Source organism: Stegostoma tigrinum, chromosome 23, assembly GCF_030684315.1.
Source record: "Stegostoma tigrinum isolate sSteTig4 chromosome 23, sSteTig4.hap1, whole genome shotgun sequence".
Classification (NCBI taxonomy): domain Eukaryota; kingdom Metazoa; phylum Chordata; class Chondrichthyes; order Orectolobiformes; family Stegostomatidae; genus Stegostoma; species Stegostoma tigrinum.
Genome location: NC_081376.1, coordinates 9,995,983 through 10,023,109, shown reverse-complemented (window position 1 = coordinate 10,023,109; position 27,127 = coordinate 9,995,983). Strand labels below are relative to the sequence as shown.

The window sequence follows — 27,127 nt, the reverse complement described above, 5'->3', positions numbered from 1 at the left end:
CACATTTAATGCTGCACACTATGTTATGTGTATTATAAGTGTGAGCTGATTTTATTTGGTGAGTGCCATGATTGTTATGAACAACCAAACAAGAATATGCTGTTGGATTTGTTCAGCCAGTCCTCAGAACTTGTGGCCCATATATCAGGCATCCCACTAGCACTGAAATTCATATACACTCTCATTCCCTGAGCCCTTTTGCAATAGCTCTTGGAGTTTAGGATTTTTATAAAGAACAAAATGACACACACACAGACTTTGTTGTTTATTGAAATAAATCTCCTGATGACCTGATACAAAAGCTCAAAGTTGGTACCATCAATCATTCAGTAGAGTCCACCTTATTTCACAGATCACCAACTACACTGCCCTACAAACCACTAACATCCCCCCAGAGACTGATTTGGATCTATTGTCCCCTTCCCTTGTCTTGGACAGTATGTACCGCAACAGGACACCTCCCCACCCCGCTTGCCCACCCTTCACTTGTTTCCTACTTTTCCTATTCCAGGCCCAGTGTCCCCTTACCCCACTCTCAATCCAATCTGCCTACCCAACCCTGCCAGGGACCTGCCATCCCACACTTCCACTGCTGTAGACCAATCCCTTCTGTTCTTCAGACCTGTACAGCCTGTTGCCCCTCTCCAGACTTTCAGCTGCCCCTTATTATGCTCTGGAATCAATTTGCCTCACCCCACAACAGCATCCCCTTCTTCCACTCTGTCCTGATCTGCCTCCCCCTCTCCAGGACTTGCCCCAAGTGCCCTGACCACAAACTCTTGACTCTTGCCAACTTGCCATCCATTTACTGGTCACGCTCTTGGATTGAACCAGACTTAGCATCTTACAAAATCCTAAGCTGAACATCTAACTATGTAACTTTTTAATTGAAAAAGACAAAGACAATCTCTATCCACTTCCAGAAGATTTCTTATGTCCACCCCTTCATGAGCTCATCTGCTGTTGAAACACGCAAATGTGCAATTGTCTCTTCCAAACTTAACAATCAGAAATGTGGAAAATAGTAAATCAATAACAGTATATTTTTAAAAAGTAGAAATTCTAATACTCACATATTTGTCCCACATCAGGCCTCATTCATCCATCACTCCCTGACTGTCAATCCGTGACTGGCTGCTGGACCCCCACAACTTCACTTTAAAATTCTCACTTTCATATTTAATTTTCCAATAGCTGTATCATTCACTATCTCTCAAAGCTCCTGTAGCCCACAAACCTCCTAGAGTTCAGTGTTCTTCTGCTTTTGGCGCCTCATGCCTTGCCCCTCACTTCATACCATTGTAATGCTTCACATGCTTTCAGCTGCACACTCTGTACTCAATACTGAAATTCCCTCTATAAATCTCTCCATCCAAAATACTACACACAATTTTAGGGACATCAACTCAGGAAGGATATACGTGTTGGAAAGAAGTGTCATACAGGTTCATCAGGATGAAATCCTTACTATACAGTGACAGGTCTCTGAAACTCAGCTTGAATCATCTTGAATTTAGGAATGATTTAATTGAATGATTAAAAACAATAAAGAAATTAATGACGTAAATAGGGACAAACTAGTTTAAACATGAAGAGACAGGTTAAAATCAGAACTAGATCATTTAAAAAGTGAATATGGGAAGCATATATACAATTTCACTGTAAAATTCCTTGCCCAAAATCCTGAGGATGTTGGATTATCAAAACTTTCAAGATGACAATTAAAACATGTTTTAATTGATAACCAAATCAAGGAGATATGAAACAAACAACGTGAGATAGAGATTATCTATTTATTGTAATTTTGTGCACTTTACTACATCTATCTTTGTAGAAATAATTTCTGCATTCTCTTTCTTTTCAGCATCTGGCACAGATATTGATCTCATACCTACAGATTATAGATTTACAGTAAGAATCCTCAAGTACCTCTTCTCCTTTTGCTCAGGCCAAGTAACGCTAAGTGAAATAAAAGGATATCAAGTTTGTTTAGTCCACATCACCTTGAAATGCATCATTATAATTTCACATGGGGAAAAGATAATCTTAATGAAAAATATCTGAAAGAAGGAATGTGCACCACCTCAGGATGTCTCAAGCCATTTTTTTTGTTGAAACGCAACCAGTTGCTGTTGTAACATGGGGAAGCATTACAGTCAATTTGAATACAGAACAGTCTTCTAAGCAGAAAGGAGATAAGTAATTGGATAATTGGTTTCAGTGATGTTGTTTCAGGAATACATACTGGTTGGGACAACAAGAAAATGCTTAAATGAATAATGATTGGGAAAATGGAGTCAAAAACCTAAGAGTTATTCATGAATCAGTTGAATGAGGGTAGTCTAAGTATTTGTAACAGATGGCTGTATCCATACGGTATACTTAAAATCCAAGGTTGCCATCACTAACATACTGTGCTTCCTTTACCTTTAATTTCTAGCACTTCCAATAAAAACAGTCACATTGTTTACTCTTTAGCTCTCAGGAGCTAGGACTGACATAATCAGTCCAAGGTGAGGAACTACATCTTATAAAAATTCTAGATAGGATGCCCCAAACTGTCAAACTCCTGGTGAGGAGGGATGAACAGGGTCCTTTTTTTATTCACCCACTCCCTCAGTTGGCCACAACAATGTTAATTTTTAAGGATTCTTTCTTTGTGGATGCTTGTCTCACAAAGTGAACTTATACTTTAAAAGGAGCCAATTTTATAGTGCTTTCTTGAGATAATGAGTGACTTAATTATTTATTAAACATAAGAAGAATAAAGAAAGAAACATATACACACAACAGAAATGAGAAATGTGTTCAAAAAAGTAAAAAAACTTTAACAGACTTATGAATCAGTCTCTGAGTTTCACAATGAGAAGACAATGAGATGTCACAGCCATTACATTGGGTGATACAAATAGCGCTGATATTGCTGGGTGAGCGGGTGATTTTGAACTGCTTGGCTTTGCAGGTCAGCTGGAAGGCCTTCGTCCTGTTTCCTTTTGAATGCAGTCTCACTTGCTTTCTGGCTTCAAGCAGAGATAGACACTTACTCACTTTTTCCTTGCAGTGCAAGGAAGACTAGTGGTTTTCTCAGCTGTGAGTCTCAAGCAGACATCTTCATAAACTTGAAACTGCAGACAAGGGTTGAAATTGACTTTTAACCACGCTTCTGGTGTATACTTGGAAAGAAGAATATAAAAACATGCATGACACCCAGACTGCTCTTTTCTCATGTCATGGTCACTACCTGTCAGATTACAGGAGACTACCAATTTCAGTTTAGTTTACAGTCTGTTTCTCCTGGTGAAGTCCTTCTTTTCCTCGAAGCTTCCTTGACACCCAACAGGTGACACACCACTGTCTTTCTCAAACAAAAACAGAACTTATTGGAGATGCACAGCAGGTCTGGCAGCATCTGAGAAGAGAAATCAGAGTTAATGTTTCGGGCCCAGTGACCCTTCCTTGGAACTCAGTTAGTAGACACAGGCATAAGATATGGTTTATGGAGGGAAATCATATTAGGATCCAGGTCAATGAGGAGAGGGATTAAGACTAACAGTGGGGAGATCAATGGTTACACTTGTTGAGTCAAAACGTATAGGTGATGCAACTGGGTGACGATAGAAGGCACAGAATTGGGTTTTGCAACAGACACACACAATTCTCCATGGCTCACTGAAAACACACATCTGGTTACAAGTATGTTCGATCAAAGTGGGAGGAGGGTCACTTTGGGTGGAGTTCATGTTATGTATAATTGATCAATTAAAAGATTCCCTACTAATAGGCTGTGTGGATTTGGTGACAACCCTATGCTAAGAGCCTCCCAAGATTATAGCAGCCTTCAATTTCTACACCAGTGGTAGTTTCAAATAACAGCCAACAGACTATCACACAAGGGAGTATAAGACCTAAATTACCCTATTTCATCATGTAGATGAGGTTATCACCATCAATGAAGACAGCAGTCTGCCAGTTCAGTCCACATTCAGTGTCACACTGGGTTTCCACAAGTTCAAAGATCATTCACTCTACTCATGTTCCTATAAACGTTCTCTGGTAACACTGAGCTGTATTTGTAAATCGTAAAGGATTTCATTCCATCGATGTACAACTGGTGTGCCACAGGAAAAGAATAGGTCTGTGCTCATTTCACAGGGACTTGTCAATGACACAAGCACCTTGTGCAACTCATTGTTCTTAAGGCTTTTTGAAGCCCCAGCCCAAATTGCTGGATGGATCTTCAGTGACAAAGCTCATGTCCTGCATACATAGCTTTATCACCAATGAGGCATCTCCAGGGCGACACATCTCCGAAGCATTGGAATCAAGCTTATGCCTGCAACAGAGCCATCGTAGAACATGAGAAAGTTTGTCATGCAACTGAATGAGCTTTACATGGGCCAACCTGCTCCACACAAGATTTGCAGAAAGATAAATCATCTGCATGACCATTGCTCCATCACCTTCCTGGGGTGTAAAACCAGCCCTGCTATCCACCCAAATTAAACTAAACCTGCTTCCTCTACCACCTACAATAGTATGGAGAACAGAGCTTGTCATAGACAAGTGCAAGTAAGTGTTTACACAACAATACCTTAGGATCATGCAAGTCTCCATGTTACATGCCTGCCTTTTCCAGACTACCATTGTTCAATTGCTTTCAAGATATTTTCTAAATCAGCCTGTTTCGACATGTTAATACACACCTCTAGAGCAGGTGGTACTTGAACATGGGCTTACTGCCTCAGAGATATGGACATTACCAATGCCCACATCCCACGAATGAATAAAGCAGAACTAAACTTTGCAGACCCATAGCTACTAGCCAAATTTCTTTAGCTGCTGGAAGGATAATGGAGATTAAATTGTATTTAACTGAATTAATTTTGAAGGATAATTTCCTCATTATTTGTTCAATTAGACTGTAATGAATAATCATTTTACAAATTGTAGTCACTACAACACAATGCCTATGTTTGCTTGTGCTTCAGTTGGATTTGTTCTCTGTATTCTTAACTCCTTATCCTGTCCCTGTGTTAGTTAAGTCTTTATTTTCAAATAATGATGTAATTCCCTATTTGTCAAATATTCAATCTGAAACATGATGAGGAGCAAATGTCGTACTGACGATATCGTGAAGGCACTTCAATTTCTCCACTTGCAGGGAACTACAACCTCTGTACTAAGGAGTGCAACCTCCTGCTACACATGCAATGACAATGAGGACTGTGCTGAGTATCAGCTTGCCAACTACACAACAGAAAAATGTGAAGATCCCAATGCTGGCTGCTGGGTATGTCTGTGATTATATTCACCCTGTTTTTATCCCAAATGCCAAATATCTATCTTCTGTGTAATAAAGTCTAATGCCTTAGACCTGTTGCTGCAAACCAAATTCAACCGAACTCAAGATGGTGAATTAGTATAGCTTTTTTCCCCACACCAATGGTCTACTCCACAATACTTCATTAGCATGTTAATTTAAGTAATAGCAATGGCAGACCATTTGCAGTATGGTAACAATGCAGATGTTTGCTAACTGTGATGAGTTCACAATCTCATGCAGTTAGAAAAATCTGCAGGGATGACAGATGGAAATAACTGACACATTGGGATAGTTTGGGATGCTCATCCCTGAAAGATTAAATTCAAATTCATCTGCTCACTGAAGATTAATTAATAGAGAAAGCAAAGATACAAATTCTAAACCTAATTGACCGGATAGAAATCATACTCAGCAACTTACTGTGCTGAGGTCAAAAGTAATTAAACACAACATGTTTCCAACTGAGGTCATTCGAAATTTGAAGTTTTTTTTCACTTCCTTTGGCTGCTGTGTAACTGTTCAGATCATGTTTAATTATGCTGGTGGTATGCCAGATCCTCAGCTTTTGAACCCTTACCTTCTTCACCCTGATGAAGACTATAGTATTATTTAAAGAGGAATAAGCTGTGTAGTCCATTAGACCTATTCTGCCAACATCCAATGAAACATGCACAACTTGATATAACCAGATTTTCCCTATGTCCCTTGAGTGGCGTGAAGGGAAACTTGCACCAGGTGGAATAGCCATGTCTTTCTAGATGATATTGGTCATAGGTTTGGAATGTGCTATCTAAGGAGCCATGGTGAATTTCTGCATCATCTTGTAGATGGTACACACTGTTGCTAGTGATTAGCAATGATGGAGGTAGTGATTGTGGATGTGGTGCCAGCAATCAGGCTGTTTGTCCTAGATGGTGTCAAGCATCTTGCATGCTGTTGAAGCTACACACATCCAGGAGGCAAGTGGGGAGTATTCCATCACATTTCTGACTTGTGTCTTGGGGAAGCAGGAGGTGAGTTATTCACCGCAGGATTCCTAAACTCTGAACAGCTCTTGTAGCCACAGTTTTTAATAGGCTAGTTCAGTTCGGTTTCTGGTCAATGGTAATGAACAGGGTTTTACAGCAAGGAATTCAGCAATGGTAATGCCATAAATGTAACTTACCATTTGTCAGCCATTGTTAGATATTGTCCAGGTCTTGCTGCATGTGGATACAGATGCTTTAGTATTGAAGGAGTTGTGAATGGTGCTGAACATTGTTCAGTGATGATTGTGCCTTCCCAACTTCTGACCTTATAATGGAAGAAAGGTTCTTAATGAAGCAGTTGGAATTATTTGGGCCAGTAACACTTCCCTCAGGAACTCCTGCAAAGATGTTGTCGAGTTTAGATGACTGACCTCCATCAAGAACAATCATCTTCCTTTGTGCCAGGTATGACTCCAACCAGTAGAGCTTTCCCTTGATTCTAAGTGACTTAAATTTTTCTAAGGCTTCCGATGACACACTTAGTCAAATGCAATCTTGATGTCAAGGGCCGTTACTCTCATCTCACCTCACAAATTCAGTTCTTTTGTTCATGTTTGACCAAAGGCTGTAAGGAGTTCTGGAGCTGAGTATACCTGGCAGAACACAAACTGGGTATCACTGAGCGGGTTACTGCTAAGCAAGTGCTGCTTGATGACAAACATCTTGTCATGACATCTTCTGTTCCTTTACCGATGATCAACATTACACTATTGAGCTTGTAACTGGTTGGGTTGAATTTGTCGTGCTGTTTGTGTATGGGACATACCTGGGCAATTTTCCACATTGTTGGGTAGATACCAGTGTTGTAACTGTACTAGAACAGCTTGGCTCACTGTGCACTCATCTTCAATATTATTGCCAGAATGTTGTCAGGGTTCATAGTCTCTGCTGTATACAGTGCCTCCGGATGTTTCTTGATAGCACATAGATTGAATCACACTGGGTAAACACTGGCATCTGTGATGCTGGGGATCCATGGAGATCCAATTAAAATTATCCTAAGTACGAAAAGAACATTTCTTCCTTCATTTTATTAACTAAAGTGCAATTCTAAATTTTATTGTTTTGCAGATATGGATGACTATCTTAGGAAATGAAACTACTGTAGCCCGTGGCTGCAGGGAAAGTTGTACAAATTCCAACACAGAGGAGAGTTGCAGTGAAGTGATGGACATGACATATTGCATCAAGTGTTGCCCAGATTCTAAGTGCAATGTGGAGGTACTGTTCAATCGTGGCACCAGGATAAGACAAGACACATGTAAAATGCTTGCCATTCTTTCACTTTTCATTTCAATGAAATCAATGGTATAAGAGGAAGATGTTAAAATTTCGAAGTCCAGACATTTTTAAATCCTCACTCCACATAATCCTGTTTGATGTCATTTTGCATGATTCCAATTGACAGCCCAACCACCAGAATCTATAGTATTTCTGCCTCACATAGTTGCAGCTCTCAATGTGACTCAGATTTAATAGCACATCATTACACGCTAAACAAATTAACAGCAGTTGTGAAGATATTCAATCTTGTCATTTCCATCTCATGCTTATTGACCCCAATGAATTGTCAAAGGAATACAAACAAGAACTAATATGGTGGATGACTGGTTCAGCTATTCACCATTAAACCTGGCTGAATCATTAGGCCTAGCTCTTCACTTCTAAAAGATGCTCACTGATTCAGGATTAATCTGGAAAGCAAAGGTAACTCCCATTTTGTTTATGTTCTTGCAAACTTTTTTCTTAAATCCCTTCTCCTCCCCAATCTCACCTCCATAGTTCACAGATATTTTTGTCACAAAGTTTGAGGCCGTTTAAAACACATGCCTTGCCAATTCTATCCCTTACCCAAACCCACCATGCCAAACTTCCTCCAAGTTTCCCATGTGCCCTAGCCCTAAACTTGCACCTTTATCTAGTTTCTCTCCTGTCTCTGAACTCACCTATCCACAATCTTACTCCTACTAAACTACTGACCACCCAACTTCCCTTTCCAGCTTATGTTAGTGGATAACGGTGACAGTTCTTTCCCTCAGGTACACTCCATCATTCTTCACATCTAACACAACTCTTCTTCTCCAAAAAACTCCCACCCCGCTTCATCCTTATACAATGCCTTACAGTAACCTCCCTTCTCTGCTGTAAGTGTGGTTAGAGATGAATGTGGAGCAGGTATTAGTAACCAGAACTATTTATTGAACAATATGCAATACATTATACACAGAACAAGAAGAGATCCCTGCATAACTATCATGGAGTCAGTCCTTCTATCGTATTGATAGCTCTACATTATGCCACACCTCCTTCCACGTGTTCATCCTGCGTCTAAATGTCTACCCTTTCCAGGCATTAATATGTCCACATTTTCCCATCATTTACATATCTATTCAGTATGAACCTGCAACCAGCTCACTTTCCCACCGAGTTTCAAGTCTTCACTTCCAAGTCAACCACTTGACTGGCTAAAACTATTGAATTCTTATTGGTTGTGACTGCATGGACAGACTCAGAATGCAAGGGTACATTCCAGATATTCTTGGGCTGTTTGGAAAACCCTATTGCTGCATCATGTTATTCCCACTTCTGTAGTGTCTTGGCAGTTACCCCCTCCACTGTCAACTCAAAAAGCTGTGTGATATCTGGAGTTCCCTGCTCTGGCTGTGGTTAGTGATGTTCCTGTTGGTTCTTTTGTCTATTTATTCCCAGAAGGATGGCATACAGTGTGGAACACATAGGGGTTGGCTCGAAGCAGTCTGGATATGGTATGGATGTTTTATGCTACAGTGAGGAAATGAGCTGTTGGGCCATGAATGCTTCTTTGCTCAGCGATAGTCGATTCAGAATGGCATGAAGGGTCTGTAAAATTTCTCACCCTGTGTGCTATTTTCCTTGCTGTCATGCTACATGAGATCTTTAATGATGTGCTCCCAGGTCATGGAGGCAAACTGTGGAGGATGAGAGTGGTTCTCATTCTGCACTGCACAGCATCTGACACTGACGATGGAGACAGCATCTCCAGTATCAAGCTTAAATATTATGTTCATTAAGAGATCTGTGCTCCAGAAATCCTCTGTCACCTGGGTTACTTCTTCTAGGTAACTGGGGGGAATCTTTTACTTCCTGTATGCCGATGGATCTTTGTGGCTTCGATGGGATCCATATCTCAGAATATGGAAGTTTCTTGCTGCAGCATCACTTTGATATCTCTGCAGGCACAACAGTTTGTTTTAGTGGTGGGCAGTCTTAATTCTGGTAGGATGTTTTAGCACCACATATGGAACAAGAGACAGTAGTGGTTGGGGTGCCCTCTTCTGGCCATGGATGAGTATTAGTGAATAAGTTGAACCATTTTTGATTAGCAATCCACGCTGAATCCAAAAACCATTTAAACGTATCTGGTTCCCTTCTCGTCAGGTGCATCATCTGTTTTAGTTGTGACCAGATCTCAGATTAAGTGTCCCAATTCATTCAGGTCTAAGTGGGATACCTCAAATGGGATACCTTTCCTGGTGTGAAAGGATGAAATGTCTCCCCTTATAAGTGTGGAGCTGGATGAACACAGCAGGCCAAGCAGCATCTCAGGAGCACAAAAGCTCCCCTTCTCCATTTGACCACTGCCTTGTTCGATCACAAGATTAATGTAGAAGGAATCCCTTCCTTATGCATACTTTTCTCCCAGACCCAAATGAGCTTAAGTTTACGAAGGAGACAATTTAACCAGATTTTCTTGAATTAACAAAAATAGTGAGGTTATTAATTTTTTTCTTTAATTGACAAAAATAGTGAGATTATTAATTACTGCACCCAAGAATACTGTCACAACACACGTACACAGACATTAGAAAAGGTGAGACAAAAAAGTTCAATGTTAAGACAAGTTTATATGGATCAGCCTCTGAACTTTTTGTGAAGTGCAGAAAAAACAACGTGGTTGTTAGTGAGTTGTTGCAGTAACACTGAAATTGGCAGCTAAACAGACAATTTTTAAAACTTCTAGTTTTGTAGGCTGATGACAGTCCTTTGTCCTACTTCCCATTTTGACTGGTTTACAGCATTCAGAGTGAGAGAGAGTATTTAGTACAGAACTTGAGTATTGATGAATAAAGACCCATTTTGTTAAATATTTTTGTCTTGCACCCACTAGGATAGTTCACAAGAATTCAAATTTGCCTGCTGCAACCTACCTTTACCGGTCAGTATAGACATTTGGATTCCCACAGTTAAACACACCATGAGATTGTCTTTATCAGCAACCTCATAAATAGAACCAGATCCATTTGTTCACCATTCAAATGTGTCGCTAAATAGGACACATCAAAGACATCCTACAGGAATATAGCTGCCCTGATCAGATCATGTCTTCCTACATATTGCACAAACTCACGGAAGGCCCAAAGGCAGTCACTGAAAAGTATCAATTCGACCTCAGTGTATCCTGGGGGAGCATTTCTCAAAGGTTTCAACAATAGATGAAGCTAGCTGTTTCATGCTCCTACTATGCATTAGCAGCACAAATAATGGTCACCACCAACAGGATGCTGCCATGAAAGCAAAAAGGTATTGTGACTATTACCCAATTGAGTAATGTGATATATGAATTTCAGTGCCTGTGTGGTGCCAGTTAAGTGGGCTATACCAAAGACTGAATGATCATTACAACAGCATGTCTCTTCAGCTGTTTGCAACAAGCTGTGTCCAACTAGCCCACCCTTGCAAAGTTTGCAACACCAATGTATAACACAAGATGCAATTGTGCAACTTTTGCTGGATAATTCTGAATATGGATTGAATTATGCTGACACCTAATTTAGTATTGTTGATCAGGCTTGCAGTGTAGTTTACTTGCATGAAAATTCCCTTATCAATAAGAGTTAATCTGCTGGCTTAAAATTTACTTGAAGCGTGACTGTTGATTGTCAATTATCATTCTGGTATGGTGTCCATGACAATACCTCCACGTACCATAGTCCACTTGCCACCAATCAACACACATGCAGTTTAAATGTTGGTTTTCCCATGAATTAGTATTCTTGTGAAATATCCTGATAAATGCAAGATGAAAAGCTTTGACAAAATGTGCGTATTTTTTCAGTAATAATCCTGATTCTCTTTAATCCAGCATTGGCAGCACACCGTCAGCTGCCTAGGTTCTAACCTGTAATGGCAAGTTTCTTTTGCAACATGTGTATATTTTACGATGGCAAATGTTATGTCAAAATTGGAAATTAGGAAAAACCTGTCATAATATAGTGTCATATTGCTCCAATTTCTTCATAGGCCTGTTCATGTTCCTCCAATCCCTTTAATTACATAGTAAAAGAATAACAACTTGCATTTATGTAGCACCTCAGGCAGAAGAAGCTACTTTTGAACTAAAGTCATCACAGTCATGTTGGGAACTGTAGCCACTGATTTGCAATCGGCAAGGTGCCATTTTAAAGTGAATGGCAAACTCCCGGTCTTTTTAAAATGATGCCATGGATTTTTTCATGTGCCTTGATAGCCAGAGAGGGCCTCAGTTTAAAATCTCCATTGATATTGTTTCAAATCTTGAATAGGGTTTGTGGCTCAGAAGAAAAGGTGTACTATCAACTGAGCCAAGCCCATGTATGTTGCAGGATGAAGAATTCAAGTCTTCCACCATAGGGGAGTACTTGGAAACTGACAAAGCAGGAATAAGCATGGAAGGACAACACTGGTTCAGCCAACCGGAGCAAGGGAACAGTAAATTCTAATTTTCTGTTCCTTTATCTCATTACAGAACTTCAATGCACAAACTGCTAACTCAGAACAGAGCATTGACGACTGAGCTGAGGCTGACTCCATATTTCCCTGTTGCTATGGTTTGCATTTTCTGTAGCATTCTGATCCACTTATTTACTTGAAGTTTACTCTGATTCTATCACTTGTTAAAAATGAAATTCTCTTCTCGTGCTGCCACCTTGTGCTATATTTTAACGAAATTCCCACAATGTCCTTCTGCTTCAAAAAGAATCCCCATTCTTTTCAATTGCTATAGGTTATTTCCCTAATCCTCCCCATTCCTGTTGCCATGTTGCATCTCTTAGCCTGTTGATCTAAGGAAATACTGGAATCCAATTCAAGAGGATGAGGTGAACAGGAGATACAGTGTCATCAGAAACCATGGTACAAGCAGCTAAATGGCACTAAAACAATCAAGGAACTTAACAACACACATAAAGGGCTTCCAAACATTATCAGCAACACATCTCACCACTGGGAGAACATACATGCAGTTTACAGAGCATAAACTGCAAATTCCCATAGCAAAAAATGCCATATAAAATGCTTCAGTGTTAAAACAATAAATTACAGACAAGTGATAATGGGAACTGCAGATGCTGGAGAATCCAAGATAATAAACTGTGAGGCTGGATGAACACAGCAGGCCCAGCAGCATCTCAGAAGCACAAAAGCTGACGTTTCGGGCCTAGACCCTTCATCAGAGAGGGGGATGGGGTGAGGGTTCTGGCATAAATAGGGAAAGAGGGGGAGGCGGACTGAAGATGGAGAGAAAAGAAGATAGGTGGAGAGGAGAGTATAGGTCAGTCCAGGGAAGACGGACAGGTCGAGGAGGTGGGATGAGGTTAGTAGGTAGGAGATGCAGGTGCGGCTTGGGGTGGGGGGAAGGGATGGGTGAGAGGAAGAACAGGTTAGGGAGGCAGAGACAGGTTGGACTGTTTTTGGGATGCAGTGGGTGGAGGGGAAGAGCTGGGCTGGTTGTGTGGTGCAGTGGGGGGAGGGGACGAACTGGGCTGGTTTTGGGATGCCGGTGGAGGAAGGGGAGATGAGGAAACTTTTTTTCTCAGAGTGCAGTTAGTCTTTGGAATTCCATTCCTCAAAAGGTAGTGAATGCAGAATCACTAAAGATTTTCATGGCAGAGGTAGATAGATTCCAGATAGATTTCTATTTTTGGTTTATTAAGTTTTGTATTAACTCACATTTGTCAAGCTTCAGATATTTTGCTTAAAATAGTATTCTGTTTCAAAGTAAAATTAAACATGATGTACATCAATAAGCCTGTATTGCCCTTTAATCACAAATCTCAATCCAAACTTTTCCATCCCTAACGTGGCATGAGTATGGTGAGAAAAATAGAAAAAAAAATGAGAAAATGAATTAAATCCGATTTTAAAAATTGATTAAAAATTTTCCCAATTCTTCCTCTCAAGCTGTAAGTGCTAAGTACAGATTTTGCCATTTTTGGTTTGAAATAGAATACTGTTTTGAACAAATACCTGAAGCATGACAGATGTAAGTTAAGAAGTGTTTAACTGTAATAATGAATTTTCTTTATAGCTTTTAAAATATATACAGTAACTTGAATACAAAACTTAATAAACCAAAGATAGAAAACTATCTGGGACAACAGAATATTTCCTAATTTATATTATCCAATGATTAAATTAAAAATAATGTAAATTTGTTAACGAATAATGAGCAAAAATAATACTTCGCATGTGTGCTGGGGACATTTTGGCATTATGGATGATCACTCAATTTTTTGTGATTGAAGACAGGTGTGAAAGGATAAAATGTTTATTCTGTTGAGATTTTGACAGGCACATTAAACATATTAAGTTCGTTGGTTTTGTTTTGGATCAGAACAGAAAATTCAAAGTGTTAGTTCAGAAGAAAACATAGAACTATTTCTCCTAGTGGTTCAGTTCAAGGGAACCAGTCACCTGGTTTTTATTATGTGAAGCTTCCAAGCGAGAAAAGTTTGGATAGAAATCTTCAAATAGCTAGAATGAAAAAATTTAAGGCCAACAAAATTATGAAAGATTCATGCCACCATTAAGTTGTCTCCAAAGTTCAAGAAAAAGAAAACGGAGAAAATCAGTAAAGGATTTAAAAACCTGAAACAGAAGTGATATCTCTGTGGGATTAAGTCTCTGTAATGGATGATGTTAGGAAACATGTTGAAACTTTGTTTTATGTTTGTTTTAAAATTTTTCTACCTGTCTTCTTTATAAATAGCTTTCTTTGCTTTTTTGTGTAATAAACTTTCATTCTTTTGTGAAAGAACATCTGCAGCTTTGTGTGAATAGGTTTCAGTGACTAAGCACGACTGCAAAAATTAAAGGCCATGTTTCATTCTGAAATATGACATCTCCAGTATGACTATCAGAGGGGATCATAACAGCTTATTTTCTTAATGCCTCCTCACTTTAACCACATACTTGAAGTTTGCCAGTCTCTATAAATTTCACATTACTTCTAATGCACTTACTGTCTTCAGCATTGTCTTACAGGCTGCCAGCCTCTATGTGCGCACTAAGGTTTTGGAGTAGGTTTGTAGCTCAGGTTGTAGGTGTTGAGGCTGATTGTCTTGCCGAGCTGGTTTCTCGTTTCGCAGACATTTCATTACGATGCTTAATAACATCCTCAGTGCAACCTCCAATGAAGCATCGGTGTGTTTTCCCGCCGGGTTTTTAAACTCTGGGGTCCATTGGGATGGATTGCCTCACTTCCGGTTTTCCTTCGTAGTGGAGAGTATGTGGGGTCGAGTTCAATGTGATTATTAATAGCATGCTTCATGGAGTGCTATGCTTCCAGGAATTCTTGTGCCAGTCTCTGCCGAGCCTGTGCCAGGATCTTGGTGTTGTCCCAGTCGAAGTGGTGGTTTTCTTTATTCATGTGGATTGAGATGAGTGAGTATTGGTCATGTCATTTTGTAGCCAGTTGGTGCTCATGTTCTCTTGTTGTTAGTTTCTTTCCTTTTTGTCCGATGTAGTGTTTCTCGCAGTCTCTGCAGGGAATCTTGTAGATGACATTGGTCCTGTCCATGGCGGGGAGTGGGTCTTTAGTTCGGGTGAGCAGTTGTCGTAGGGTTGACGTGGGCATTTGTGCCATTCTGGTGCCCAGCAGTCGTAGGAGTCTTGTGGTGAGTTCTGACGTGTTTCTGATGTAGGGTAGTGTGATGAGTGTGTCGGGGCGTGTAAATCTCTTTCTGATGCTGTTCGTGTAGGCATCTTCTGTCCCAATTCTTTGGATATCCATTATCCTTGAAAACATGGAAGAGGTATTCTTCTTCATGGCATAGTTCCATGTTGCTGTAGTGTGTTGTTGCACATTTTTAGTAGTTCCATGTTGCTGCAGTGTGTAGTTGCCCTTCTTTTATGCGCAAGATGAAGAAGAAAAGTACCTCTTCCAGGTTTTCAAGGATAATGGATATTCAAAGAATTGGGACAGAAGACGCCTACACGAACAGCATCAGAAAGAGACCGACACATTCATCACACTACCCTATATCAGAAACACGTCAGAACTCACCACAAGACTCCTACGACTGCTGGGCACCAGAATGGCACAAATGCCCACGTCAACCCTACGACAACTGCTCACCCGAACTAAAGACCCATTTCCCGCCATGGACAGGACCAATGTCATTGACAAGATTCCCTGCAGAGACTGCGAGAAACACTACATCGGACAAAAAGGAAAGAAACTAACAACAAGAGTACATGCAGACCAACTGGCTACAAAAAGACACGACCAATACTCACTCATCTCAATCCACATGGACAAGGAGAATCACCACTTCGACTGGGACAACACCAAGATCCTGGGACAGGCGAGGCAGAGACAGACACAAGAATTCCTGGAAGTACAGCACTCCACAAAGCAGGCTATTAATAAACACATTGAACTCGACCCCATATACATTCCACTATGAAGGAAAACCGGAAGTGAGGCAATCCAGCTCAACAGACCCCAGAGTTTAAAAATCAGGCGGGAAAACACACCAACGCTTCATCAGAGGCTGTACTGAGGATGTTATCAAGCATTGTAATGTCTGCCAAACAAGAGAGCAGCTTGGTGAGCCAACCAACCTCAACAACCTCCATGTGCACAGTTAAACACTGCCAGCTTTATGACTTGCATCATTCTTTTAGTGCAAAGGGAAAGGCAGGCAATTTGTGGTGGGGGGCACCAAACTGTCATTCTATCAGTCACTTAAGGGTGAACATAAAGGAGGACCAAGAAACTGATAAAGAAAGGGCAAATATGAAAGTAAACTGGCAAGAAACACAAAAACAGCTGGAAGAAACTTTGATAGACACTGGACATAGGGAGGAAATATTAGCAAAGGCAAATATGGACCCATACAGGCAGAAACAGGAGGAGAATTATAATTATATAAAGAGAGAAAAAAAAGGCTAAATAGATAGTTTGTGTCTATTCTAGGACCATAGAAAGATTGAACCCAGAAAAAGGCCATTCAGCCCACCATGCCTGCATTAGCTGAATAAACTAGCTGCCTACACTAATCCCACTTTCCAGCATCTGATCCATTGTCTTACTGGTTACAGTTCTTCAAGTGCAGATCCAGATTCCTTTTAAATGAGTCGAGGATTTTTATGTCAACAACCAAACGGAGCAACAAATTCGACAATAACACCATGTTGTGAATGAAAACTCTCTAATCCTTCTGTTGATCACCTTTTAAACTGTGCTGTCTGGTGAATGACAGCTCAGCTAGTGCAAACAAGTCTTTCCTGTCCATTCTATCTAAGTCCTGCATAATTTTGAACACCCCAGATAAGTCACCCAACAGTGTCCTCTGTTCTTAGGAAACCAACCAGGGTCTGTCCAACTTTCCTCATAGCCGCAATTTTCAAGCCCTAGAAACACTCTCATAAATCTCCTCTGTACTCCCTCAAGAACAATAATATTCTTCTTGTTAACATGGTGACCAAAACTGCTCACAAAATTTCATTTTTTGGCCTAACCAACATCTTACATAGTTCCAGCATTACATCCTTTCTTTCATATGTAACCCTTCACCTAATTAAGAAAAGCAGCCCATAAGCCTACTTTACCATCTTACTTATCCATCCTGCTGTTTTCAGTGACAAGTGGGCATGTACTCCAAAGTCTCTCTGTCCCTCTGCCCCTCTCAATACCCTCCTGTTTATTGTTTATGGGGTATTATTCTTCACTTAAAGGGTCATGAATCTTTTAAATTTTCTATCTCACACAGCTGTGGAGGTTCAGTCATTACGTTCAAAACAGAAATCAATAGATTCCTAAATATTAAAGGGATACGGGCATAACGCAGGAAAATGACAGTGAGGTAAAAGATCAGTCATATCTTTTTGAATGACAGTATAGGCTTGATGGGCCAAATGACTGATTCCTGCTCCTATTCCCCCTGTTTTTCTATAAAACTACACAGTTTAGTCAAAGTGTGCCTGTCAATGATTATATCATGCATCACAAAGTTTTATGAGGCAAACTGCACATAATTTCTACAGATAATAAACCCAAGTCCCATCTGAGAATGTTACATTATGATCTGTAAGTCTTCTTCAGTGTGGGTAGCAACACTATAGTAATGAGCAAACAACAGGATCCAAACTGTCCAAACTATAATTTGTCATTAACTTTGAAGCAAAGACAAATTCTTTATTCCAATTCATGTTGACATAAATAGCAACCAAACAATGGCAGCAGCTAAAACACAAGGCAGTTTTACAACATGAGAGACAGAGCAGGAGGTAGAAATTTCACTAATCTATGACTTTGGCCATCATGGAAATCAAACAGCATCTGAATAAACATTTCAAGAAAACCAATTTTGGCCAGTAGCATCCAGAGACCCACTCTGCTGACAGTGTCAAAAGTCCTTTGTGAGATCAACAAAGGCACATTAAAAGTCATGTATGTTCTCAACACGTTTCCTGAAGCTGTGTAGCAGTGAAGACCTCCAAAGTACCACCAGCTTTTCTGAATCCACACGCGCTATCAGGCAAGACCTTTTCAGCGACATGCACAATATAATGTTTGAAGATAATCCTAGCAAGGACATTCCTTATAATAGGAAATTTCCCCTATCTTTGTCACACACTTCTGATTGATGAATGTATCTCCTATACTCTAGTATGGATTAATTAGCAGCCAGAAGAACTTGAAGACTAAGCTACTCAGTGCTGTCAACAGACCTTACAGTGATAGCATCACAGCTTGTACTTTCAACAATGGACAGAGATTTGATAGCCTAAGTGTCAAATGAAAATTCTTCAGACAGACACTACTTTCACACTTTGTGCAGGTTGATTTGTGACCTAATTTCCTGTACCGGATTTGATCTGTCCAAGTCCAAGGTTCATCAGTCAACAGACAAGCACCACCAATACTACTGACAGGAGTGCTGCCTATGGAAGACCATACATGGTTTGTAGAACTTTATCATGCGTACTGCCCTCTACGCTAAAACTGCTTTGTACTATCTTATCTACAAGAACAGGCCTAATTGATAGTGAATGTGTTTCGTTGCTTTCCATAGAGCTATTGACTCACATCTACAGTTGTCTTGTGCTACTTCTAAATCTGCAGAAAAAGTGGTATAAATTCAAAATTCATTTTGACTCCAGCACAAAAATTATATCCCACATTCAGATCTTAAAAACTTTACTCCTAAAATTTTCATCAACTCTCTAAGTTGAAAAATTTCCACCCCTTCCTCAGTATGTTTCTTTCTCCATTCAGAGTTAATGCATACAATATTGGGGTGATGCAATATGAAAGAGATGATGGATCAGTTGTGTGATTCATAAATACTGTTGAGTCAGGATGTAACAGTTTAAATAAGCATGCATGGACAAATTTTCTTCCACTAATTCCAACATGAGGAGGAGTGAAATTCTATCTAAACATGTCTAATGAACATTATTTGATCAAATTAGGATTTTTGGTGAAATTTATGAAGAAGGGTTCTGAAAAGATTTACAAGGATGTGAGTGACACCTTATAGAGGTTTATAAAATCATGAGGGGCAACGGATACAGTAAAAAGACATGGTCATTTCCCAGGGTGGGGGAGTCCAAAACAGCTTAGGTTTAAGGTGAGAGGGGTAAGACTTAAAAGGGACCTATAAGGGGCAGCTTTTCACACAGAGGGTGGTGCTTGTGTGGAAGTGGGGGTGGCTGGTGCAATTACAACAACATTTAAAAGTCATCTGGATGAGTATATGAATAGGAAGGGTTTAGAGGGATATGAGCCAAATGCTGGCAAATGGGACGAGGATATCTGGTTGGCATGGACAAGTTGGATCGAAGGGTCTGTTTCCATGATGTATATCTCTATGACTCTATAACAAAGAACAATACTGCACTGAAACAGGTCCTCTGGCTCTCCAAGCCTGTGTTGACTCATTCTACCCTTCCATACTAAAACTGCCTTCACTTACAGGATCTGTATCCCTCTATTCCCTTCCTGTTCTTGTATTCACACAGGTGTTTCTTCAATGCTGCTAACTCTCAGGACTGAACCTAATACTGGGAACACAGAAAGATTTTTACAAATGCTAAAACTTGTAAATGACACAAACTAGTCCAATTCTTCTCATAATTGAGTTCCAGTACAACCGGTACATTAATTTACAAGAACTGTACTTGCTTTTCCCTCTGCTTTTATCAGAACGGATCATGGTACCTACAGCCTGAAGCATGATTGTAATCTCTGGTAATTCTAAGCTTCTGTATAATGAAGAGCTTCAAACTATGACAACGTTATTAGAGAACTTTCCACATCATAAGGGAACTGAGTAGCTACCTGACTGACAATCAACACGAACATTTTGAGCGCATTTTAACTAATGTCACGCAGCAGAAGTCTTGTTGCTGCATAAACCCTAATGCATGACTAGAATGAAAACAAAGAGATATTGGAAGCAGGTTCATAGTTCCTTGAATGTGGAATCACAGTTAGAAATGGTAGGGAAAAAGACATTTGGTACATTTGCCTTTACTGGTCAGTGCATTGAGTACAGGAGTTGGGATGTCATTTTGCAGCTGGCTAGGGCACTTTTGGAATACTACATTCAGTTCTGGTCTCTCTGCTATAGCAAAAATATTGTTAAACCTAAACACGTTCAGAAAAGATTTACAAGGATGTTGCCAGAGTTGGAATTTCTGAGCAATAGGGAGATGCTAAATAGGCAAGGGCTAATTTCCTGGAGTTAAAGGCTGAGAGGGGAACCTTGTACATCTTTATAAAATCATTAAGGGCATGGATAGGGTGATTACTCAAGGTCTTTTTCCAGGCTAGGGAAATCTAAAATTGGTGGGCATAGATTTAAAGTGAGCAGGAAAAGATTTATAAGGCACTTAAGAGACAACTTTTACATGCAGAGAGTGATGCGTGTATGAAATGAGCTGTCAGAGGAAGTGGTGGAGGCTGGTACAATGTAAAAGGCATCTGGATGGTTACATGAATAGAAAGGTTTAGAGGGATATATGCCAGGCAAATGGGACTAAAATAATTTACAATATCTGGTCAGCATAGACAAGTTGGACTGAAGAGTCTGTTTCCATGCTGTATATCTCTGTGCCTCTATAACTGAAGATGGCAGGAATCATAAAGAAAAACAGAAAGTGCTGATGAAACTCTGTGGGTCTGGCAGTATAAATAAGAGAAGAGTTGCCAGACCAACTGAGTTTCTCCAGAATATTTCTGGTTTTTTTTGGGGAAAAAAACTAGACTCTGCAGGTTAGACAGCATCAGATGACCAGGAAAATCAAGGTTTCAGGGTGAAACCCTTGTTAGGACTAGGGAGAAAGACGAGAGCCTAGGGAAAAAAAGAGGGTGGAAGGTGGCTAAGGGAAGGGAAGGAAAGGTGGTCATAGGTAGATGCAGGTCGGGGATTACTGTGATTGGTTTGTGGGAAGGGTGGAGCAGATAGTTGAGTAGAAAGTTAGACTGGTTAGGTGAGGAGGAGGAGGGAGAGCTGGACATGGAGAGATTCTGAAGTTGGTGAAGTCAATTTTAATTTTCCCTCCCACTCACCTGACGACATGTCCACCCTTGGCCTCCTCCACTGTCAGAGTGAGGCCAAACATAAAATGGAGGAACAGCACCTGATATTTCACCTTGGGACCTTACAGCCCAATGGTGTCAACACTGACTGAGGAAGGGTCTCGGCCGAAATGTTGACTTATCTGCTCCTCTGATGTTGTCTGACTTGCTGTGCTTTTCCAGCCTCGCACCTATAGACTCTAGTTTCCAGCATCTGCAGTCCAAAAACAAAACTAGGCTCTCCGCTTTTCTTCTGCATGTTGCGCGGTGGCATTGACTGTGGACCAGGACAAACCGAAGCTTAATTTCTCTTAATATATGCAAGCACAAAAGGTATTTTTTTTCTCTCCTCAACCATCTCTCACACCTGCATGCAGCGGTGGGTGTCACAACAAAGTATGGTGGCTCAGTCTAAAATTTCGTCCATCAGCTCCATTATTTTGTGACTTCGGTAGAATATACCAAAAAAAGTTAAATTTGCTGTAGGTTTTTGGATTGTGCTAAAGCTGACACTGAGGTCTATTGTGCAAAAACCAGCGACATCAAGCCTTAATTAACACCAATCCCCTAAATCTCAATGCAGGTCATCAAATCAAACTTAGGTAACACAGCGTGAAGCTGATGAACACAGCGGGCCAAGCAGCATCAGAGGAGCAGGAAAGCTTGACGTTTCGGGTCGAAACTCTTCTTCAGAAATGGGGGAGGCGAAGGGGATTCTGAAATAAATAGGGAGACGTGGCAGGCGAATAAAGATAGATAAAGGAGAAGATAGGACACGAAGAGACAGACAGGTCAAAGAGACAGGGTTAGAGCCAGTGAAGGTGAATGTAGGTGGGGAGTTAGGGAGGGGATAGGTCAGTCCAGGGAGGACGGACTGGTCAAGGAGGCGAGATGAGGTTAGTGGGTAGGAGATGGGGGTGGGGCTTGAGGTGGGAGGAATGGTTAGGGGGGCAGGGACTAGCTGGGCTGGTTTTGGGATGCCGTAGGGAATGGGGAGATTTTGAAGCTTGTGAAGTCCACATTGATACCCTTGGGCCGCAGGATTCCCAAGCGAAATATGAGATACTGTTCATGCATCTTTCGGGTGGCATCATTGTGGCAATGCAGGAGGCCCAGGATGGACATGTCGTCTGAGGAGTGAGGGTGGGGGAATTGAAATGGTTCATGACTAGGTGATGCAGTTGTTTGTTGTGAACTGACGTAGGTGTTCTGCAAAGTGGTCCCCAAGCCTCTGCTTGGTTTCCCCGATGTAGAGGAGGCCACAATGGGAACAGCGGATACAGTATATCACATTAACAGATGTGCAGGTGAAAAATCTGTTTGATGTGAAATTTCTTGTTAGGGCCTGGTTTGCGGGTGAGGGGGTGGTATAGGGGCAGGCGTAGCACTTGGTCCCAGCACATCTGTTAATGTGATATACTGTGTCCGCTGTTCCAGTTGTGGCCTGCTCTACATCGAGGAAAGCAAGCAGAGGCTTGGGGACTGCTTTGCGGAACATCTACGCTCAGTTTGCAACAAACAATTACATCTCCTAGTCGCGAACCATTTCACCTTACTCCCCCCCCCCCCCCCCCCAGACAACATGTTCATCTTGAACCTCCTGCATTGCCAAAATGATGCCACCCGAAGGTTGCAGGAACAAAATCTCATATTCCACTTGGGAACCCTGTAGCCCAATGGTATCAATGTGGACTTCACAAGCTTCAAAATCTCCCCTGCCCCTACTGCATCCCAAAACCAGCCCAGCTTGTTCCTGCCTCCCTAACCTGTCCTTCCTCCCACCTCAAGCCACACCCCATTTCCTACTGACTAACTTCATCCCGCCCACTTGACCTGTCCATCCTCCCTGGACTGACCCCCCAAGCACCAAACCATCATCTCCCAAACCATCCATGACCCCCCAACACCAAACCATCATCTCCCAAACCATCCATGACCTCATCACCTCAGGTGACCTCCCACCCCCAGCCTCCAACCTCATTGTTCCCCAACCCCGCACCGTCCACTTCTATCTCCTTCCCAAAATCCACAAACCCGCCTGCCCTGGTCAACTCATTGTCTCCGCCCGCTCCTGCCCCACCGAACTCATCTCCACCTATCTGGATTCCATTTTCTCCCCACTGGTCCAAGAACTCCCTACCTACATCCGTGACACCACCCACGCCCTCCACCTCTTCCAGGACTTCCAATTCCCCGGTCCCCAACACCTCTTTCACCACAGACATCCTGTCCCTATACACCTGCATTGCCCATGCAGATGGCCTAAAGGCCCTCCGCTTCTTCCTGTCCCGCAGACCCGACCAGTCCCCCTCCACTGACACCCCTCATCTGCCTAGCCAAACTCGTCCTCACCCTCAACAACTTCTCTGTTGATTCCTCCCACTTCCTACAGACAAAGGGGGTGGCCATGGGTACCCACATGGGCCCAAGCTATGCCTGCCTCTTTGTAGGTTATGTGGAACAGTCCCTCTTTCACACCTACACTGGCCCTAAGCCCCAGCTCTTCCTCCATTACGTTGATGACTGTATCGACGCCACCTCATGCTCCCAAGAGGAGCTCAAACAGTTCATCCACTTCACCAACACCTTCCACCTCAACCTCAAGTTCACCTGGACTATGTCCAACACATCCCTCACCTTCCTGGACTATTCTGTCTCCATCTCCGGCAACCACCTAGAAACCGATGTCCATTTCAAGCGCACCGACTCCCACAGCTACATGGAATACACCTCCTCCCACCCACCTTCCTGCAAAAATTCCATCCCCTATTCCCAATTCCTTTGCCTCCATCTGCTCCCAGGATGAGGCATTGCACTCCCGTACTTCCCAGATGTCCTTGTTCTTCAAGGACCGCAACTCCACCACCTCTCCCCACCACCCCCCCCCCCCTCCCCGCCACCACAGTGGTCGAGAACGCCCTCAACTGTGCCTCCTGCATTTCCCGCACCTCATCCCTCACACCGCGCCCCTGCAATAACTGCCGGAAAAGAATCCCCCTAGTCCTCACATACCACCCCATCAATCTACGGATACAACGCATCATCCTCCGACACTTCTGCCAGCTACAATCCAACCCCACCACCAATGACATTTTTCCAACCCCACCCTTGTCTGCCTTCCGGAGAGACCACTCTCTCCGCGACTCCCTTGTGCGCTCCACACTCCCCACTCCCCCCCCACCACCAAACCCACCACACCCAGCACTTTCCTTTGCAACTGCAGGAAGTGCTACACCTGCCCTCATACCTCCTCCTCCCTCACCCCCATCCCAGGCCCCAAGATGACTTTCCACATCAAGCAAATGTTCACCTGACCATCCGCCACTGTGGTATACTGCATCCGCTGTGGCTTCCTTTACACTGGGGAAACCAGGCGGAGGCTTGAGGACCGCTTTGCAGAACACCTACGCTCGGTAATAAACAGCTGCACCTCCCAGTCGTGAACCATTTCAACTCCCCCTCCCATAGACGACATGTCCATCCTGGGCCTCCTGCAGTGCCACAATGATGCCACCCGAAGGTTGCAGGAACAGCAACTCATATTCCGCTTGGGAACCCTGCAGCCCAACGGTATCAATGTGGATTTCACCAGCTTCAAAATCTCCCCTTCCCCCACTGCATCCCAAAACCAGCCCAGCTCGTCCCCACCTCCCTAACCTGTTCCTCCTCTCACCCATCCCTTCCTCCCACCCCAAGCCGCACCCCCATCTACCTACTAACCTCATCCCACCTCCTTGTCCTGCCCATCCTCCCTGGACTGACCTATCCCCTCCCTACCTCCCCACCTATACCCTCCCTACCTCCCCACCTATACTCTCCTCTCCAGCTATCTTCTTTTCTCTCCATCTTCGGTCCGCCTCCCCCTCTCTCCCTATTTATTCCAGACCTTCACCCCATCCCCCTCTCTGATGAAGGGTCTAGGCCCGAAACGTCAGCTTTTGTGCTCCTGAGATGCTGCTTGGCCTGCTGTGTTCATCCAGCTCCACACTTTGTTATTCTCCCTCCACGCCACTTTGACCGGTCTGTCTCCTCTCCACCTATCTTCTCCTGTATCCGTCTTCTATCCGCCTTCCCCCTCCCTTTTTATTTCAGAATCCTCTTCCCCTCCCTCATTTCTGTTATCTGAGTCTCCAGCATCTGCAGTTCCTACTATCTCCAAATCAAACTTTAAGACCGCTTTTAGTAAAAGTTCATAAAGTTTACACTCCGATGAATATAAATCTCCAACATAAGCAATAACCTAATCCGTTTACGACTGTGTGCTAATTTTAAACACGCACCATTATAAATAAATAAATGTGCCAAGGGGCAAGGCTCGTCACTTTACCCTGGAGGAGCAATGCGCCGTCTCCGTGGCAACATGCCCCGGAAATGGTCACTCGGCGACCCCGGAAGCGTTGCAGGCGGTGGCTGCGCGGTAAATGCAAAGGGAGGACGAGGCAGTGAGAAAGGGCAGCGGGCGAGATTGAGAAAGAGGGAAGAGGCTGGGTACCTGGAGTTTAACTGGGCCCTTCCCCAACCCCGCTCAGTTGGGCACGTACCCCCGGGAACTGGCTGGTGCACTCCAGCCGAGGCCTAGCCCCTGCCCCGGGATTCCCTTCTGATACTGTCCCCGGGGAGGGGCAGGGCACCACTGAGGAGAAACCCCCGGGGGGACAAACTGACTGCCGCCATCTTCTGCTTCTGGGTAACAGCTCTTTAATGTCTCTATTGTGCCTCGCGATTGTGTTCCCCCCTTTTAATCTCCGGGTAGGATCTTGTTTGTTCTCTTATTACGTTCGTCTTTTCGGATTAAAGTTGCTCGGCAGCTTTCATTGTGCGCCAAGACTTGCCCAACCTGAATTTTCTTAATATGTGTGAGCACAGAAATGTCGTTCTCGACCTGATCTCGCTGCTGGATGTCGCGTAGCTGCCGCAACGAGCTGTTGCAGTTCAGTTTTAAGAATACTTTTATCAAATGTTCTCAAAACTCGCTAATACTTTTATCAGTTTTATGATGTTATCAATTACCTTTGTAGCTTTTAAGTCAAAAATATAAAAGTGAAGTTGTTCTTGCTGCTTTGCGTACAGTCACAAAATATGAATAGACGTTTGTTGAATGTTGTAGAACGGGGCGAGAATTGTTTTGCAACGATTGCATGAAGACTGTCTTTAGTAAAGGAATATCGTAAGTTGAAAGGTGACGTTGACTTTAGGGATACTATTACTGCGTCATAAGAACTTACTGAGTTTGGGTATATGAGAAGTTTGAGTGGAGAAATCCAAGATCTGCCAATTAAAATGCCAATTAAGTGCAAGGAAACAAGGCTTCAATTTTCTTAACTTTCCCAAGATGGTCTGTATATTTCCACTGGTTTCTGCTATTGGATCAGTTGCAGAGCTAGCCTTGGTCACAGTATGGAATGTTGATGGAGAAAATAAGTGGGCTTGCACAAACACTACACACTCTGTTTAAAACAAAACAAAAATACTCAGTTTTGTGACCTTTTATCATGTTGCATATAAACATGTTTTGAATTTTTAGTTGCCAAGCCTGGATTGGCATGTTCAAGGGATTGTTAGATGGTTTTTTTAATTTGTTCTGTCCAATCCTGGAAACTGTCTTTTGGACAACTCAGCCTGGTGCTTCAGTACTTTCAATTTAATGTACTTCTGTTTAAGTTTGTACTGTGTTGACAGATTAGTGCAAATTAGTGGTTCTGGGCTTTGTATGCAATATCATACGCTCACGCTTCTCTCGGCTTCCTGACTGAGCATTTAAAACCATCTTGAAGAATTTGGTTCCAGTAGTTCTGTTGTTGTTTTGAGTATATCCTCCAGAGTGTTGTGTGGCATTACTACAGTTAAATCAGATTTCAAACTGGTCTAGCAATTCAAGACTGGGCATTCATGAGGAGCAATGGACAATCAGCAACGGAATTGATCTCCAGCTCTATCTACAACTTTTGT

At 42.3% G+C, this 27,127-nt stretch overlaps 1 protein-coding gene and 1 long non-coding RNA gene across 4 annotated transcripts in view; one reads left to right on the top strand and one right to left on the bottom strand.

The window, feature by feature from the left end:
• Positions 1–498: 498 nt before the first annotated feature.
• Positions 499–25,587, bottom strand: LOC125462194 (uncharacterized). Of its 2 annotated transcripts, none has more exons than XR_007249619.2 (3): positions 25,459–25,587; positions 6,489–7,349; positions 499–3,409 (listed from the first exon to the last, which is right to left on the bottom strand). It is a non-coding gene; the product is annotated as an uncharacterized LOC125462194 (long non-coding RNA). The 2 variants fall into 2 exon arrangements; XR_009447113.1 differs by having other exon boundaries at positions 6,489–6,616.
• The window catches only part of zgc:112980 (uncharacterized protein LOC503706 homolog), a 75,211-nt gene continuing 55,639 nt past the window's right edge, over positions 7,556–27,127 (top strand). Inside the window, exon 1 of one of the 2 annotated variants that reach the window (XM_059653911.1) lies at positions 7,556–7,572. The gene's annotated coding sequence lies outside the window, so the exon portion shown is untranslated. Of the gene's footprint in view, positions 7,573–25,571; positions 25,866–27,127 lie in introns of those variants that run through there. The other variant, XM_048551888.2, reaches the window with a different exon arrangement.